At 34.1% G+C, this 18,188-nt stretch overlaps 2 protein-coding genes across 2 annotated transcripts in view; one reads left to right on the plus strand and one right to left on the minus strand.

Annotated features, from left to right (window-relative positions):
• Positions 1–18,188, plus strand: part of LOC138696227 (tRNA wybutosine-synthesizing protein 4-like) — a 302,346-nt gene that overhangs the window by 235,216 nt on the left and 48,942 nt on the right. The gene's annotated exons all lie outside the window — the stretch shown is intronic.
• The window catches only part of LOC138696278 (peptidoglycan-recognition protein SC2-like), a 74,531-nt gene that overhangs the window by 37,123 nt on the left and 19,220 nt on the right, over positions 1–18,188 (minus strand). The window lies entirely within an intron of this gene.

Genomic DNA, 18,188 nt, shown 5'->3' on the forward strand with positions numbered 1-18,188 from the left:
ATATAGACGAGACAAAAACGAAACTAATTTTAACAGGTACAAGCAACTGAGAAACAGAACCGGCCAGACTGTTAGGAATGCTAAAATCCGACATGCATACAGCCTTATTGAACCAGGAACTAGCCCCTCCACGCTTTGGAAACATGTGCAGACAATGGGATTAAGACAGACAAAGATCCAGGTAGACGGCAACTCAATCTCACTGGAACGGCTCAATGACCACTTTACGAAAACTCACACTACAACCCTTAGCCCCATTGACAAACAACAGACAATCGATGAACTCTTAAACCTACGGACCAACCCCTCAAGGGAAAAATTTCACTTTTGGTATATTACGCAATCTGACGTAAAGAAAGCCCTGAAACGAATCACAACTAAAGCAGAAGGACCAGACCACGTCAATATTTCGTTATTAAACAAAATCATAGACGTAATACTACCGACTGTGACCCACATTTTCAATGCCTCAATTATGACTTCGACTTACCCACAGCAATGGAAACTCGCTTTTGTCCACCCAATTCCCAAGACCAAAACACCGACATCTTATAACGACTACAGACCTATCAGCATCCTACCTGCCCTATCTAAAGCATTGGAGCGCATTGTACACAAGCAACTGACAGAATACTTAAACAAATACAAACTTCTCGACTCTTATCAATCAGGTTTCAGAGCCGGACATAACACAAGTACAGCATTACTTAAAATCACGGAAGACCTACGCGAGGCCCGGGACGAACGTAAATTGACAATAATGACTTTACTTGACTTCAGCAAAGCCTTCGATTCTGTAGACATTGAATTATTAATATGTAAACTCAGAAGACTACACCTAGAAGAGCACGTTGTCCTGTGGTTTGACTCTTACCTTAATGGCCGCCAACAAAGTGTGATAGCTGGAAATCGTTCTTCCCCTTGGCAGGCCGTAAGGTCAGGGATCCCACAGGGATCAGTTCTTGGCCCTTTACTATTTACAATTTATATCAACGACATATCAGAATCTCTAAAATACTGCCGACACCATCTCTATGCAGACGACCTTCAAATATACATAAAATTCCACACTGACGAAATAAATGATGCAATAACTAAAATTAATGACGACCTGAACTCAATCTGCACATGGATACGGAAATTCCGACTTAAACTAAATCCAGAAAAATCACAGTCAATCATTGTGGGCCATTCACGTTTGTTAAGCACTATTACCATACCAAATTTGTCCCCGATTAAAATACACGGCACCGAAATTCCGTTCAGTGAATCAGTAAAGAATCTAGGTATTTATATGGATAACAGTTTAAATTGGAACATTCAAGTTGCAGAAACCTGCAAAAAGGTATTTTCATTAATCCACTCGTTTAGACGATTGAAGAATTTTCTACCCCTTTCCATGAAAAAAATGTTAGTGCAAACACTCGTGATGCCCCACTTCGATTACTGTGATATTCTGCTTACTGACCTAAGCGTTACTTCGGCGCAGAGACTACAACGTGTTCATAATATGTGCGTCCGTTTCGTCTGCAATATTCGCCGGGCTGATCACGTAACACCATCCCTCGAAATGTTGTCCTGGCTCCGTCTAGAAGATCGTAGGAAAATCCACTGTCTTTCCCTTCTCTTTCACATATTATATTTCTCCACTCCTGTCTATCTTGCGTCTCGTTTTCAAAATTTATCCACCCATCATAACCTAGACACACGATCACAACACTCCTCAATATTATCCATTCCCTCCCACCGAACATCCTCATATTCATCTTCTTTCACTGTGGCTGTTCCTCGACTTTGGAATTCCCTACCGAGTAATGTCAGGGACTGTCAGACATCAAATCAATTTAAGAATAGGTTAACGAGATATTTTTCTAACAATTATTGTCAACAATAATAGCTGTTTCAGGTTTCTCAGTGTTTAATGGTTATATATATCACAGATAAATATATAAATTATCTCATTATTATTATTATTATTATTATTATTATTACTATTATAATTACCATTATTATTATTATTATTATTATTATTATTATTATCATTATTATTATAACTATTTCTTACCAGTGTTTATTATTGTCACACTAACATTAGTTATCCAATTTTCATCATTTACTTTCATGTTGTTTTATGATCTAGATATTAATGTAATAACTATGTAAGCAAATGTATTTAATTAGAATTAGAGTCTGGCTGGGCGGAAGAGAAGGCCTACTGGCCTTAGCTCTGCCAGATTAAATAAATAAATTATTATTATTATTATTATTATTATTATTATTATTATTATTATTATTATTATTATACTGGCAGACCACAGCTGGCATTTTATTTTATTTGCAGTGTAAAAACTCTCCTGTGTCCACTAATTTTATTTATAGAGGCCTATAATACTTTACTATATGTCGAGAATGAACCAATAAGAAATGGTTGGACCTATTAATTCTTTAGATTGTTTAAATACGTATTCAAGTATGGAAAAATAATTACATGTAAAATGAGTGAATTTATTTATTTATTTATTTATTTATTTATTTATTTATTTATTTATTTATTTATTTATTTATTTATTTATTTATTTAGCCTGAGATATATTCTATAAAACGAAAACCATTAGTAAGCTCTATAAACATATTAGTTGGGTAACTTCTATAATAATTTGAATGTTCAAATCCAACATTTGTGACTGAAATCTAAAAAACACGGTGATAATTATGGTTGAAAGCTGAAATTTTGTAATTACTAATGTCTCATAAAATTTTGAGAAAGATTAACATTTGTATCATTTTCATATTTCAGGACAGAGTCCCCTTTAATGCCCCGATATTAGCCTACACTTATTTAGACGTAAAATTATATTTCTTCAGAATTTGAGAAACTGTTACAAAATGCAAATTTTAATAGGTATATATTTACAAAGGAGATGAGTTTGTAAGGCGACAACTTCCTGATTGGGACAAATTACCTGGTTAGAGTTTTTCCGGGGGTTTCCCTCAAACTATTGAAGCAGAATTGCTGGGTAACTTTCGACGTTGGACCTCGGACTCATTTCGTCGTCATAATTCACATATCATCATCATAATAATCATCCATACCATAGTCCGGATTAAGTTCACGATGTGACGTGTACTTGTACAAGAGCGCGGCCGTTCGGCTACCCATTCAGTCACAAGAATAGGAGTGATAAGTACAATAAGCCTCAGACTGCAGCGCAAGCCTTCGGGTCCCTTCTCCGTACAAAGAGAGAAAAAAAAAGGCGACAACTTCTATATTAATGCACAGAAATTAGCTGTAATTTCGCAACCTGACCCCTTGAGGTTGATTCACATTATATGTAACTCTTCTTTCCCTTTTCCTTCCATTTCGTATCCGTAAGTTATACTTCCTAGAGTTTTAAATGTATATACATACACGCTTTGTTCCTCATACGTCAGTTACTAAGGCTTCCATTCATTATTCTGCCAAAGCAATTTCTATGGATGTGTATGAACATGTTTTGATAGTGTGCACACCCAAACGAACCTCTTCCGTTCAATTCATTGATTTTTTCCTCCTCTCCGCGGTCGAGATGCGATATTGTTTAGTTTTAAAACTTAAACTTTAATACTGTAGTTTTATCTTTTTTGAATTTCCAAGTTTATTGAACCCTATTTTACCCGAAGGTATATTAGGGCTGTAATTAAATCATACAATATATCATAGCCCTGTACAAATACTTACTAAAAATATATATACATAATTTTGACATAAAATACGCATATTACATTAAATGTCTGTGACATAATAAAAATCATAGTTACAAAGTATCGGTATGTTTACAAAGTTAAATAAATAGTCATGTTCATTAATATTGTTATTATTCCGAAAAGTTGATGTATGTTCATAAATTTAAATAAAAAACTTTTTTATTGACATTGGTATTATTGCGACTATTACACTCTTACTACGTCATACTACTTTTGACCAATAAAACGGTACGAAAGGACGTATTTCAACCAATCATGGCTGCTTATCGCACAATTTTATCGCGTCCCTAGCATTTGTTTAATTTTATCGTGTCCCTAGCATTTGTTTAATTTTATCGCGTCCCTAGCATTTGTTTCTTTGTTTGCCAACATTTGAAACTGCGCTGGTCTGGACGTCAAAAATATATATAAAATTACAAACCACTCCAGTCGATGCACAGCAGTTTCAAATATGACTCGCATTGGCATTCAAGAACAAGAATTAATAAAAATCACTGATCATACCTATGCATCTTCTGAAATCCGATTTACAAATAAATGAAGAGCACCATTCGGAAATCCTGAATAAGTTGAATACACCATGTAGGCCTAAATCAACGAGTTCCACTTTTATTATGCACACGTCCCATATAACATCAATTGAACCACCAACCACATTCAAATTTGAAAATTGTACATTCAATAATTATTCCTTTTAAAATTATTCATGTTTATTTTTATGTCATCGTCGTTAATTAAAACTTTTCTAACACTTGTGTATATTAGTTAGGTTATGTTATAGCTTCTGCTCTGAGAGGATAAAAAGAACTTCTGCTATATGATATTATGGATAGTCACGTATCAGAGATTGTTTAATATTAAGATTTATTGAATAGTAATCATTACAGTGTCTGTATAAAGACACTACTGCCATCTAGCATGCATCTAGCGTAATATTTGTAATGTTGAGATGGTACAATAATACATTTGAAGACAGTTGTATTTTCGTAAGTCAATTAATATTTTATTGTATTGGAGTACTTCGTTACTTCTAATCTTTATATACTTTCTTCTAATCGTGTAATAGTCAATTAAATCCCACTCGAGTTTTGATTTTCTCTAGATAAATCAAAACGTCTAATGAGATTACTGTTGATAAATTAAAAGTTATCAGTCTGTTTATAGGCTAAATTTAAATAAATTGTCATGTTTGTCATTGATATTATTGCAAATGTTATGAGGTATCTGTTTGTAAATTTAAATAAATAGTCGTATTAATTGACATTGATATTATAGCGATAAGTTACAAGGTATCGATATGTTTAAAAAAATGTAAATAAGTAGTCACTTTTATTCTTATTGATATTATTACGGTAAGTTACAATCGATCTATTTTACTTTGAACGACGATAATCTCATTGACCTTATAAGACAAAATTCAGTGCTCTACGATTTCGAAAGTAGTAAAACACATACTGTACTCGTAGATGATGATTTGTAATAATTTGTTTTTCAGATGTTCTTCATCCATAATAACAACACATAGCTAGCATTAAATTTACTGTAGACCACCACCTTTGTAAAGTGATACAACTTTTTTTTAATATAGGATACACTGAAAGCTTAATTAGCCTACACTGAGAACACATCTTACGGTTCGGATAGGGAAGGAAAGAGAAGGGAGAAGTTACGGTGAGAACACAGTATCATTTAATATTTAATGGACCTCATTAAAGTACACCTATTCATTAAAGTTCAGGTGTTCCACCACTCAGAAAACACCATTGTAGCAATATTAAAGCGCAAGTATCGATTATTCTCGGATATGCCATCTAAAGACAACTAGCGAAACGTCATGGAGGCTGGAAATCCAATACTGTCGCAGAAAGTTATGTTCTGTTACTATAATAATTGGCGTTAATTGTAAATAATATTCAAATAAATTCAATTTGTCACCTCGTTTTTCAATGTCTAAATCAATTTCAAGGTTATATCAAGATTAATGTTTATTTTACTCTCTAGATTATATCAAGGTCAATGACATTTGTTTCTCGGAAAAAATCAATACTTTCGCGTCTGCGCACATCTCACAATTTACGAGATATTGCACAAGGTCAGTTCCGCTCCCCAGTCAGATAAGAATAACATGAATACTTATGAATAATTTCAAGTTAGAAATATGGTCGAGCATAAAAAGTCGTATGAAACTTGGCTATAATGGTGGTAATTAAGACGCTCGTATGAAAATTATGAAACTCGCTTGCGCTCTTTTCATAAACATACTCGCGTCTTAATTACTACCATTATAGGCTCGTTGCATAATGTACTATAATGGAACAGACACGGAATGGGTAAGGAAGGGAGAGGTAGTTTGGTTCAAAAACCATAATCAGGACGTTTAAAAATGAGTTCTGATATGCTATAGACTACGCTGTAACAAGATTTCACGTCGTTTGTTTGCTTTCTTTTATAAAATTAAGTAAAACACGAGAGGTAGGGTTGAATTATACAAGACAGGCAGCACGTATAAGTTTCGAAATAGATGTTTTATTAAGTTCTACGGTGCGAGAATCTGTGACAGGTTAGGTTAGTTAGTTCAGGCTTTTCGTATGTCTTGCATATACGAATCTGTGACAGGTTAGGTTAGCTCAGGCTTTTGGTATGCGTTGTATACCCATATACGAATCTGTAACAGGTTAGGTTAGTTCAGGCTTTTGATATGCCTTGCATTATAGCTTACTAAGTGAAGTGAAATGTGCGTTTCGCGTTCATTTTGAATTGTTCTGCCTGTTTATTTCACGTGTGAAGTAGTGACTTTTACATTACCTACGCCAATCAATTCTTTCCAATTTTTACCTATTTTCTAACGCTTTCAAGTCCATTTACGTCCTATATGAATAATCCAGCCCAAACTACTTTCGCTCTGAAATTAGACTTATTATTATTATTATTATTATTATTATTATTATTATTATTATATTATTATTATTATTATTATTATTATTATTATTCAACTGAAGTGGCTAGGCATTAGACACACACATCTTTCCTATAGCACGCGACACTGAAACTTTTTTTTTTAGTTCTACGGTGCGGAAATCTCTGACAGGTTAGGTTAGTTTTGGCTTTTCGTATGTCTTGGATATAGGAATCTGTGACAGGTTAGGTTAGTTTTCAGGCTTTTGGTGTGCCTTGCATATACGAATCTACGACAGTTTAGGTTAGGTTAGTTCAGGCTTTTGGTGTGCCTTGCATATACGAATCTGTGACAGTTTACCGCGTTTCGTTTAAAACACGCAAGAGTATTTCCATTTAACCTTACTTGTTTATTTATAACTTAAAGTAAAACAAGATTGTATGATAAACACGAATTGTTTTGATCCTAAACAGAAATAAGTTATCGCAAAAATCTCGACTCTCAACGAAGCTTTGTCATTATCTTGACTACATAAACAAAGCAATAAATGACAGATTCAAAAACTTGTAACAGTGCTCCATGTCAATATATCAATCATAAACATTGACATTATACTTGTTCTTGCTTAACAAAGGTCAATCTCAACAGCGGCTTTATTTATGCTTATTAACAAATTATGAAGATGCGTATGGTTTTAATAGAAATGAGAAAGTAATAATAACTTGGAAAATAATTATTTAATTTATGAAAGCTGTATATTGTAGTTGGTTATGGAAGAGTTCTTCTGAATTCGAAGGCAGTAGTGTCATAAATCCGACTTTGTACACTCATGGACATTAAATTGAATCACTAAATTCGAAAAGGGAATAAGTCACCTGCAGTTAGTTCTGAGAGAAACACAAACAACTTCTGCACACAACGAAATATAAACAAATTCCATCGAAAATATTTCTATGAACCAATTATGACCACACAAGATATTTACGTAAAAAAATCGTATATTTCTCAGTTTAACCTGCCCTATAGAAACAATTTTTGTGTGTGGACTTGTTCCCCTTTCATATTTAACGAAATGTATTGTAAAAAAATATTAAATTATCTCCATTATTCAAATCAAAAGCTTTATTGTATACCGATTTATGAACAGCAGTAGAGTGTAGCACATAGAAACATTGAAAGCTGTCGGTTATTACATAAACCAAAAAAAAATTTGTGTGGGGACTTGTTCCCCTTTCATATCTAACGAAATATATTGTACAAATATTAAACAAAATGTATAGTTATCTCCATTATTCAAATCAAAAGTTTTATTGTATACCGATTTATGAACAGCAGTAGAGTGTAGCACATAGAAACATTGAAAGCTGTCAGTTATTACATAAACCAAAAAAAAAAAAAATTTGTGTGGGGACTTGTTCCCCTTTCATATCTAACGAAATATATTGTACAAATATTAAACAAAATGTATAGTTATCTCCATTATTCAAATCAAAAGCTTTATTGTATACCGATTTATGAACAGCAGTAGAGTGTAGCACATAGAAACATTGAAAGCTGTCGGTTATTACATAAACCAAAAAAAAATTGTGTGGCGACTTGTTCCCCTTTCATATCTAACGAAATATATTGTACAAATATTAAACAAAATGTATAGTTATCTCCATTATTCAAATCAAAAGCTTTATTGTATACCGATTTATGAACAGCAGTAGAGTGTAGCACATAGAAACATTGAAAGCTGTCAGTTATTACATAAACAAAAATTTTTTTGTGTGGGGACTTTTTCCCCTTTCTTATCTAACGAAATATGTTGTACAAATATTAAACAGAATGTATCGGACAATGTGTTGCATAGGCCTTTTCTACAGGCAGATTGGGAATAACATTTTTCCTTGACAAGAGCTCAAATGTGTGAGAGATCAAACCATCAATGTTCTCATATACCACAATTCTGCCAGGATATGAGCTCTCATACACACACATGAAATAATGTAAAATATTAAAATTTATCATTTTATGGGTGGGGATGCTTCGTCCAATGGACTCTATTAAAATGTATTCTTCTTAAAGTATCGTGGCCACCAAACTTTGTTGTTGGTCGTGAAGTTCGAATCCAAGTAAGTGAATAAAATTTCCCAGAGAACTAGATTCAGCTATGAGCTTGGTGTAATCTATTCGTACGTACACTCTGTCTTCCTTTCGCAGCTTGCGCCTTATGACACCGAAATCCTTATCGCAAGGTAAGAAAGAGGGCCCATGTGATGGATAATACTGAACTATTTTACGGAACCTTCCAGTGGCAGCTAATGTTAGTAAGAAACGAGCTACTGTGTGATTGCGATTTTGTTCTGGAGCACTGTCAGTAAATACATACAGACATTTCACATTAATAGGAATATTGCTTTGAATGTAGTCATTCAAGAGAGTGCAAACCTCATTGGGTCCTTTTCTTCCAAGACCCTCATGATACGAGTAGAATTGGGATTTTCCTGTTTTAAGATTTTTTATACCAAACACAAAACACCAGAGTTGTCTAAAGTAAAATATCTCTTGGACCGGAATGTGAGGCAACACCTTTCTTCGTTTTGCAGGACTTTAAGAAGTACTATTTTCATCGTTTGACGCCATTTTACTCATGATACATATTTTTCCTTTAGATGGCAGGAACAACAAACTTGAATTCCTTATGAGAAGGGAACAAGTCGTGGACTAAGCTCCTTTTCAAAGTAAACATGAAAAACTAAAGTGTTGAAATCTAGACTAAGGAGATGCGGGACCTGTTTCCTTTTCATGCAGAATGAAAGAGCATGCCGAAATTAGTATGACTACAGTCTTAACTCATTTTTGCCAAAACTGTGACTTATTCCCTTTTCATATTTAGTGATTCAATTAAAGGGAACCAAAGCTGTTTTATTCATTATAAAGCTATTAAGGGACCATGGTAAATATTTTTGTCTTCAATGTAAATTTATGTTGCTATGGTAATGTTCGTAAACATGGGAATATCAGCGAATAGGGATTATAAAGAATGGACACTTCGCGTCGGTACCTTTGATGTAGCCGGACTGATTTCAATGACCTTCAAGCCAGCTAAAGCGTCAGATTCTGCTTTCTCCCTAGAGTTGGCGCTGACATCACACCAGCTAGCAGTCGACACAGCGGAAATATAACACATATAATTAATACATCTAGGTACATTATGTACTCAAAATAAATTGGATCCATAAAATAATAAATCCTTCATTAACTGCAATGTCTAGACTCTAGAGTTCCTTTATAATTAAAGTTGAGACGTTGACCCCAACAACAATTAAAATATGTAATGATTTGATAGCGCTGAAAATGGAAAAACAAAACTCTTACGAGAAGTAAAAACCATATACCTATATTATATTATTATACAAATATTAAACGAATTCGATACTTAATTTTATAATGTATTATATTATTTTATAATATAATGTATTATATCTGAAATATAAAATATTATTATTACAAGTTTGTCACTGAGAAATAACGAAAAGCTGTTAACTTGAATTTATTTGAAGCAAAGCGTTACTGGATTATGCAATAAGGTAGGCGATGTTTGGATCCTGTGCCTCAACTCTATTCTCAATTATTATCTTAGCGTATGCTCGATTACACTACCTCTAGCGCTTGAAAGTGGAACTAACCGCTGGCGCACAGAGAAACAAAACACAGGAAAATTCGCTCAGTGTCAATTCTTTATAATCCCTATTCGCTGGGAATACCGTACAGAACTTTGTTTACAGCGTGCTTTACAATAGCTAGCTGGGATCGAACTCGTGGAAAATACACTGAAACCTCACCCCAGTTTATACGTAGCTGTTCTTGTATGACTTTAGGCTTATTTGCGTCGAGCATTACGTACAGACAGAAACTTTGGTTTCTTTAGTTTCTTGTTATTATGGGAAGACGGTCATTAAGAGAAGAGAACTTGTTGATAAGAATTTCGTCTATGGAATGGTAAGTCTTTCACTGCAAACCCAACATTCTCCAATCTTTCCTATGTTCTGCCTTCCTCTTAGCCACAGCATTATAATCCATATATCTTAATGTCGACTATCATCTGATATCTTCTTCTGCCCCGAACTCTTCTCTCGTTCATCATTCCTTCCAGTGCATCCTTCAATAGGCAGTTTCTTCTTAGCCAGTGACCCAACCAGTTCGATTTTCTCTTCCTGATCACTTTCAGTGCAAGGCTTTATCAGTCTAAATATACAGGATGTAAGGGGTATAAGTGCCGTCCTTTTCACAGTCGTCGGAGACGGTCTACAGGATCAAAAACTGTCCATACAACAAAGGGTCAAAACTCTATAGTTTTCCCAGAAAAAAAAAAATATTTTTTTTTTTCTTATTTTGTGTTATACTGCTTATATCGTTACTAAAATTATGAAAACAGTTACATCAGTAGACATATCTAGCAAAGAGTTAATATTAGTTTAAGTAAATATTTGTGTCCTATTACATTTTCGTGAAATTAAATAAAAATGCATGCTTAAATTTGTTAATATTCTGGCGTGAGAGACATGGCAACGTTCAGCAGGCAGTACTCGGCTCAGATTTAAGTACGAGTCAGCTCAGTTCAGGCTCACTGTCCATAGGTATACTGCCGAGGGGATGACAGTTCAGTACAGGGTATTCGATAAACAACTTACAATGTCGTTCATAGTTTAGGAATAACATATGTTATTAATTTATGGGGAAAGTCGTCGTAATTCAAGTGAGGCAAGAAAGATGTATCGTCAACATTTTCCTCAAAGAAGGTTACCTAATCGATGAACTTTTGTAGCAGTTTCTCAACGATTATCAGAATCTAGAAGTCTCTTACCCCGTTTCGAAAATCACACAACCAGAAATTTGTTTAAAAATGTTACTGCTTTATGGAAGCTGGAGGGATTAAAATGTTGCATTAGAAAAAAAGTTAGTGTGATTTTGTGCAGAAAATCATTGTTTATTTTTTAGACGTACAATAAAAATGGAGCAATATTGTTACATAAAATGTAAATTTACCGTAATGTTCTATTAATGAGATTGAAAGTTTGTATTTGCTGCTCGTTTTATGTAAACAACGATATTGTCATGGTCCGCTCCAGCATTAAAACAGAGCGTCTGTTTTGTACCGGTATGTCTGTACCGCTTGAGCTGTGCTGTATACTTCTAAAGCCCCTCCTCTCCATTCAGCAACGTTACCAAACGCCTAATATTGTAAACTTTAATAATTTTTTAAATATTGCAATTAAGAAAAAAATTGTAAGGACTTTTTTTCTTCCTTATGGCATGAATAATAATCATCAATGGCACTTATACCCCTTACACCCTGTAATTTACGATGCCAACTAGCCCACACCGTGTTTTTAAGAATTTAGTCTACCAGAGTTTGCAGGAAAATGGAAGGTGGCGTCTGTAACCAAACTTCAGAAGGATGGCATTAAGTTCAGTGCTGTACCGACTACACATACTACCATACGTAACATTTCTGAGTTCCTGTATGAAAATTATTAAAGCTTATAAGAGAACTTAGAACATTCTGTATAATCAAGCCACATAAAGTGAAATATGTGAATGTGATAACTTTCATACAAGTGACTTGATGTTACCGATATTCAGTATTGATAGTAAAATAATATGGCAGTGTATTTTAGTGCATACATTTTATCACTCTACGTTCGCGGCGGTAGAGCGGAAACGGCAGTGCACAGCGCAGCTCTCTGTCTACATGCTAGCGTGGAAAGATAAAATGCATGCCACTGTAGTTTGGATGTGAAATGAAATGAAATAATAATTAAGTTAGTAGATTGTTTGTTTGTTTGTTTAATACATTATGATATGCATGGATGTACACGTCAGACTTACGTGAACAATGCATTCCTATGTATAATTTAGTAAACTAAATTAAATATTTGTGATCAGATTACATGAATGTATAAATTAGCAATTTTTGCTATGATTGCATCGTCAGTTTATTTCCAAGATAGGAAAGTATTTAGCTAAGAGAGGGATATTATTTGTTCTACTTTGAATTTCGGTAAAATTGTTTTATTTTGTAAGATTATATTATTTCAAATGAAGTCATTAGGTTCATGTTCTTGTATATTTAGCAAAATGTCATTTCTAAAGACTTACAGACTTTGATATCACTTCCGCCGATTTTAGTTTTCCTTAGGAAACTTTGATCTCGAAGATAAGAGATATCCTAGATATCACTGCCAAACTTCTCCAATTTCCAAGGAGTGTGTCAACATAACAATGCATTAATCATGTTCTGGGTAAGAATTGCATGTTATATCTACATCTAATCTTAGCATCATTGTGTTGTATATTCTGTGAAGTTGCAGAGAAAAACCAAGCTCCCACACTCTTCTTACATTAAATTAATTGCTTACAAAGTGTATATGCTTACCGTCTCGTTACGACCAAGTTGAGCAAATAACACTTAATATACCGGTATGATGTGGAATTAATTTAGACGCAATTTAAAACCCTGGTTTGTGAAAGTTTAGATATAATTTTTTAAAATAATTATTCCATTCCAGACTTCATATTTTGGTATAAATTTGAAAAAAAAAAATGAAGTCTATTAGTACATAAAAACATACTGTAAGCATGACTAATAAAACTACAGTCAGAATATTTCGAGTGCTGGCGAAAATGCAGATTAATATTGACGACATACTGCAATCTGTAATATCGAAGAATCACTAGAAAAATTCGGATTTCGGGACCGGGTAACTGAATCACTGAACGAAAAGTGTAAGATGAACTTCGTACATCATGATTTTCTTCACGGTCATTCTCGCTCCATTTTCTAATTATTGAATAGATTTATCCTAAATTATTGGATAGGTTGGGATGAGCCCTAAAAGGAAAGGGCACTGACCTACACCTCTCCTCTCTACACAAATTTCAGCACATTTCCAAATGCAAGCCTTCTGAAATCAGATGTGAGCCTTAGTTTTCGCATATTGCCTCCACTACTCTGGGGCGAGTTTACTCGAATGTCAGTTGTACACTGCACAGTGCAAGGGATCGCATATCTTCTCTTGCGAGGACTGCGGCACCTACACTTAAAGCTCGGCGATTCTGACTTGTTGCTGTTCTGTCGTGCTTCTCCCCCTCATGTGATAGCTATTAGGTTACGTCCATTTATTTATTTATTTACTAGCCATACCCGTGCGCTTCGCTGCACTCGTTAGAAATAAATACAAAGTAATTACGTAATTAAAATAGGACATTTAGTCCAGGGAACATCAGTGTTTGATAGGAGGATAAATCGTTTAATAGCCTACCGTATGTTACTTACTGGAATTTTATTTAAATAATTAAAATACAATCATTTTTGTCCAGAGAGCACTCAATTGGCGCAAGGATAACTCCTTTAACATGTTTCTTAATTGTTATTATATGCAAATAATTAAAATAGGACCATTTGGTTCAGGGGGCATCCGTTTTTGGTGCAAGGATAATTCGTTGAACATTTTTATAAATTAGTCTTGACTGCATTCTTTAATAAATCACTCCAAATTTATGTCAATAAAGAATGGATTGTGTACGAAGATAATGTTTTATGTTGCTCTCACAATGCATTTTTTTTTCTTTAAGTTTATTTATACTCGCTTTAACATCTGTGATCATGTCGCTGTTTAGAATATGTGCGTATACCATAGGCCGTTTTTATTCTTGTTGAGTTCCTGTTTCCATTGTGTGTTGTAGATGGCTTGTGTTCATGTACCTGATTACAGATTTTGATTAATATTTATCGTATTGGTAATTGAGGCTATGATGAATCGTGGCATGTAAATTTCCAATCTGGCATTTGCCTTTATGACTAAGGGAAACCATGAAAAACCCCAGTTAGATTGGTCGGCCACAGAGTTTGAACCCGTGACTTCCCGAGTGCGAGTCTCTCTACTGTCTGAGCCAACTCGTTCGGCTGTGCATCATTGTTTATGTAAATAAAAAAAATTAAAATGAATGTACATAAATATTATTTTAAGAAACACAGGAAACAAATATGGATAAATTATGAGCGCAGGAACGCCATTTCGTGACACTTTTTTAAATAACTCGGCTCCAGTGAGCTCAATAGTAAAATACTAATTTTTACTGAATATGTACTGTATTTTGGCCCAGTAAAATAATCATCTTTACGACAGAACTCATAAAAAAATTTGTATGTTCTGTGGACAAAAATAAACTGAAGTGTATAAAATTAGAGTATTTTATGCGGACCAAATAAAGTTTAAATAAACAAGTAATACAATATTTCGACAGACTATCAAGTTTTGTATGCGTAAGGTTCTATTTTAATCTTACCTCAGTCCTCGCATAGCATTAAATCCATCTAGAGAAACTAGAATTTCAAATAGTGAAGAAATTTATCCATGTCGGTTAAGTAGCTTCTGAGATTACTTCATGCAAACACACAAACATTCTCTGTATATTAATATTGATAAACATTTATATATTCCCATCATAAATACAAATCCGTATGAAAAAAGTGTTAAATGTATAATATTCTCCTTCGTTTTGTGCAGTCCCGCCTTAAATAGACGGAATCATTTTTCATTTCATTGTAGCCCATTAGTCTGAGGAAGAGGTGATAAAACGTAGGCCTATTGTTATTTTTAAACTCGTGTATCTCGTTAAATATCAGTCCTATCAAAATTTTGTACATAATAGAACTTACAGGAAATCGCCTTTAAAGAAACTTTTGTTATGTAACGATTTTTCACGAAAATCGATAATAAGCGAGATATTTAGATTTAATTCAGGCCTCCTTATAAACTCCCCTTTTAAATATAGTATTTTGAATGCCATATAGCATAAAATCTAAGTTAGAACGAACTTAATTTATATTAAAATTTTCATAGAAATCGGTTCAGCCATTATCGCGTGAAAAGGTAACAAACATCCAGACAGACATACAAACAAAAATTTCAAATATGCGATTTTCGGTATCAGGATGGTTAATTTATATCTTAACATCAGTTATTTTTGGGAAAGCGAAAATTACCAAAAAATTTTTGGTCATAGATTTATTATTAGTATGGATTATGTATTTATTATTTATTTCGTGTCAGTGAACAGAAGTATTCTAAACATATAACAGTACATGCCGGTTTTTAAAACTAATGACACTTTTAATAAGCACATAAAATACCAGGTGGTTATAATTAACTGACGGTGTTCAGCGCGGCACAGCACGGACTGCAATGATCGTAAGAGTGTGAAACCTCGTAGATATGCTAATTAAGCAATGCGCTCGCGAATTTTGCAAAAAAAAATTAGTTCAAAGTCGTGTCATCAGATGAAAATATGGCGCTGTAAGCAGTCTGAACGTGGTATGAACGCAGGAAAGATCAAACACATGAACACCTCGCGGGCACATCTTCACATTATAGGGACCTGCTTGTGCAACACGCAAGAACGCAACTGTAACCACACAATTATTTTCATGCAAAATGGGGCAACCCCACATGTCGCTCGCCAAGTGAAAGATTTACTGCGAAAAACTTTCAGTAACGGCCGCATCATCTCTAGGCAATTTCCAGATGCGTGGTCTTCAAGATCCCCCGACCTAAATCCATGTGACTTCTGAGATCTGTGACAAGGTTAGAGTAGCTTAGATGAGATAGCTAACATAAGTGACAGAAGACCGTGGATATTCATAAAGCCTTTGTTCTAAATGAAGAGTCCACTGCAAGAATGATGGATGTCACTTTCTTGTCGAAAATGAACCGAGACTGTCAATGCATAGCTTAAGATATATAGAATGTACATAGAGAGTTATATGGCATTAACACTGATAGTCATTGTCCAGTAATGATCGGAAAATCACAGTTAAGCTTTGAGCACTAAGCACTTCAAACTTTCAATTGCTTCTCCTGCAAAATGTACTCCAAATGACATCCATCATTCTTGCAGTGGACTCTTCAAATATAATACAACATGATTACAAAATCTCATTGTTTTCAGTTATGTAATCTTGAAATATCAAGGTTCGAAGGTAGGCAGGCCTCAAATTCTGATATCCATTTCAGTTGAAGATAAATCTGACATCTTAAATATTCCTAACAAAAGTGGCGTGATAAAAATAAACAAATACGTTACGTAATACAAATGTTTAATATTCCTCCTCCTATACTGCGGCGAAATCGTTAAGAAAACTCAACAGACAGTTGTATCCAGGACAACACCTTGAGGAACAAAGGAAATGTCAAAACTGAAGCCTTATAAAACAGGTTACAAACTTACCTATGAAATTCTTTCCCTTGTGCGTTGTTAGCAAACTCTGACTTTCCAGAAATCGAGATCGCTGTTGAGTGAGAGGTAACATTCATAGCACCCATTTTGTTTTAAATTTTTTAATGCTAATTCTACCGTAAAATGTTTTTTTCTTTTTCTTCAACAATTTTCCTGATGCACAGTCGTCGGTTTTCCTCACGAGATGGTGAACTTTGTCAACAGTCACTTTCATGTTATTCTTAACAAGATTGCTTATCACATTTAAACTAACGGCACCGCCAGTTGGCAATGTCATATGATACTGCACATTCACAGTCTCGCATACAGTTTTTACCAGAAGTTTAAGGACACCTCTTCAAAAGAGATGTTTCGCTTTTGCCCTCATATTTATGTTAAAACCCGTATGTTTATACAGGAACCAAATTCCTGTGAAAAATGAAGTTTTCTACTGCAAACCCAATCTCTCTATCTTTAAAACGGTGGATTATATAACAACTTTTCAGCTACGAAAACTTGCTGAAAAATTACACTTTTTGTAGGAAAAAGTTAAGTACTCCAGAATTTGTATACTTAGATCAATGAATTTAAGGATATTATCTGAAATCATTTTTTCACATCCCGATTGAACAACAAGAATTTTGCTCCGACATAAAACAATGTGCACTGAAACCAAAATGAATCTTTTCTTCGTATCACGTAAGTTTTTAAAGATAGGCTATACTATGATTTCACTTTTCGATAATCGCTTCCCCCAGGAAACATCTGGCGTGAGTTAGGGATATGAACCAAAACAAAAGCTAATTCATTTTATGAGTTTGACTTATTTCCGGTTTCTTATGACTGTTGGCATGTTATTTTGTACTTCTAATAAATAAACAGATATTGGTCCCTTCTATTAAGTCAATTTCATAACAGTTCAAAGTGAGGTCTATGCAATAAACAAACAAGGGTGTGGTTTTCAGTATTTAAAGGGAAAGTTTACCAGTTTGAGTGAAGGCAAATTAAAGGAGGACATTTTCATCGGTCCACAAATTCACAAAGTTATGGCTGACCCTTTGTTTGAGGAAAAACTTTCCGTTACAGAAAGAATGGCATGGCGAGCTTTCAAAGACTTTTGCTCGAATTTCCTTGGATATTCTAGGGTAGACAACTACATAGAACTTGTTGTGGAAACCATGTTAAGTGCATATGACAAAATAAGGTGTAATATGTCTCTTAAAATACACTTTTTACATATTCATTCGGATTTATTTCCTTCTAACTTTGGTGCTGTAAGCGA

This window comes from Periplaneta americana, chromosome 1 (assembly GCF_040183065.1).
Source record: "Periplaneta americana isolate PAMFEO1 chromosome 1, P.americana_PAMFEO1_priV1, whole genome shotgun sequence".
In the NCBI taxonomy this organism is placed as follows: Eukaryota; Metazoa; Arthropoda; class Insecta; order Blattodea; family Blattidae; genus Periplaneta; species Periplaneta americana.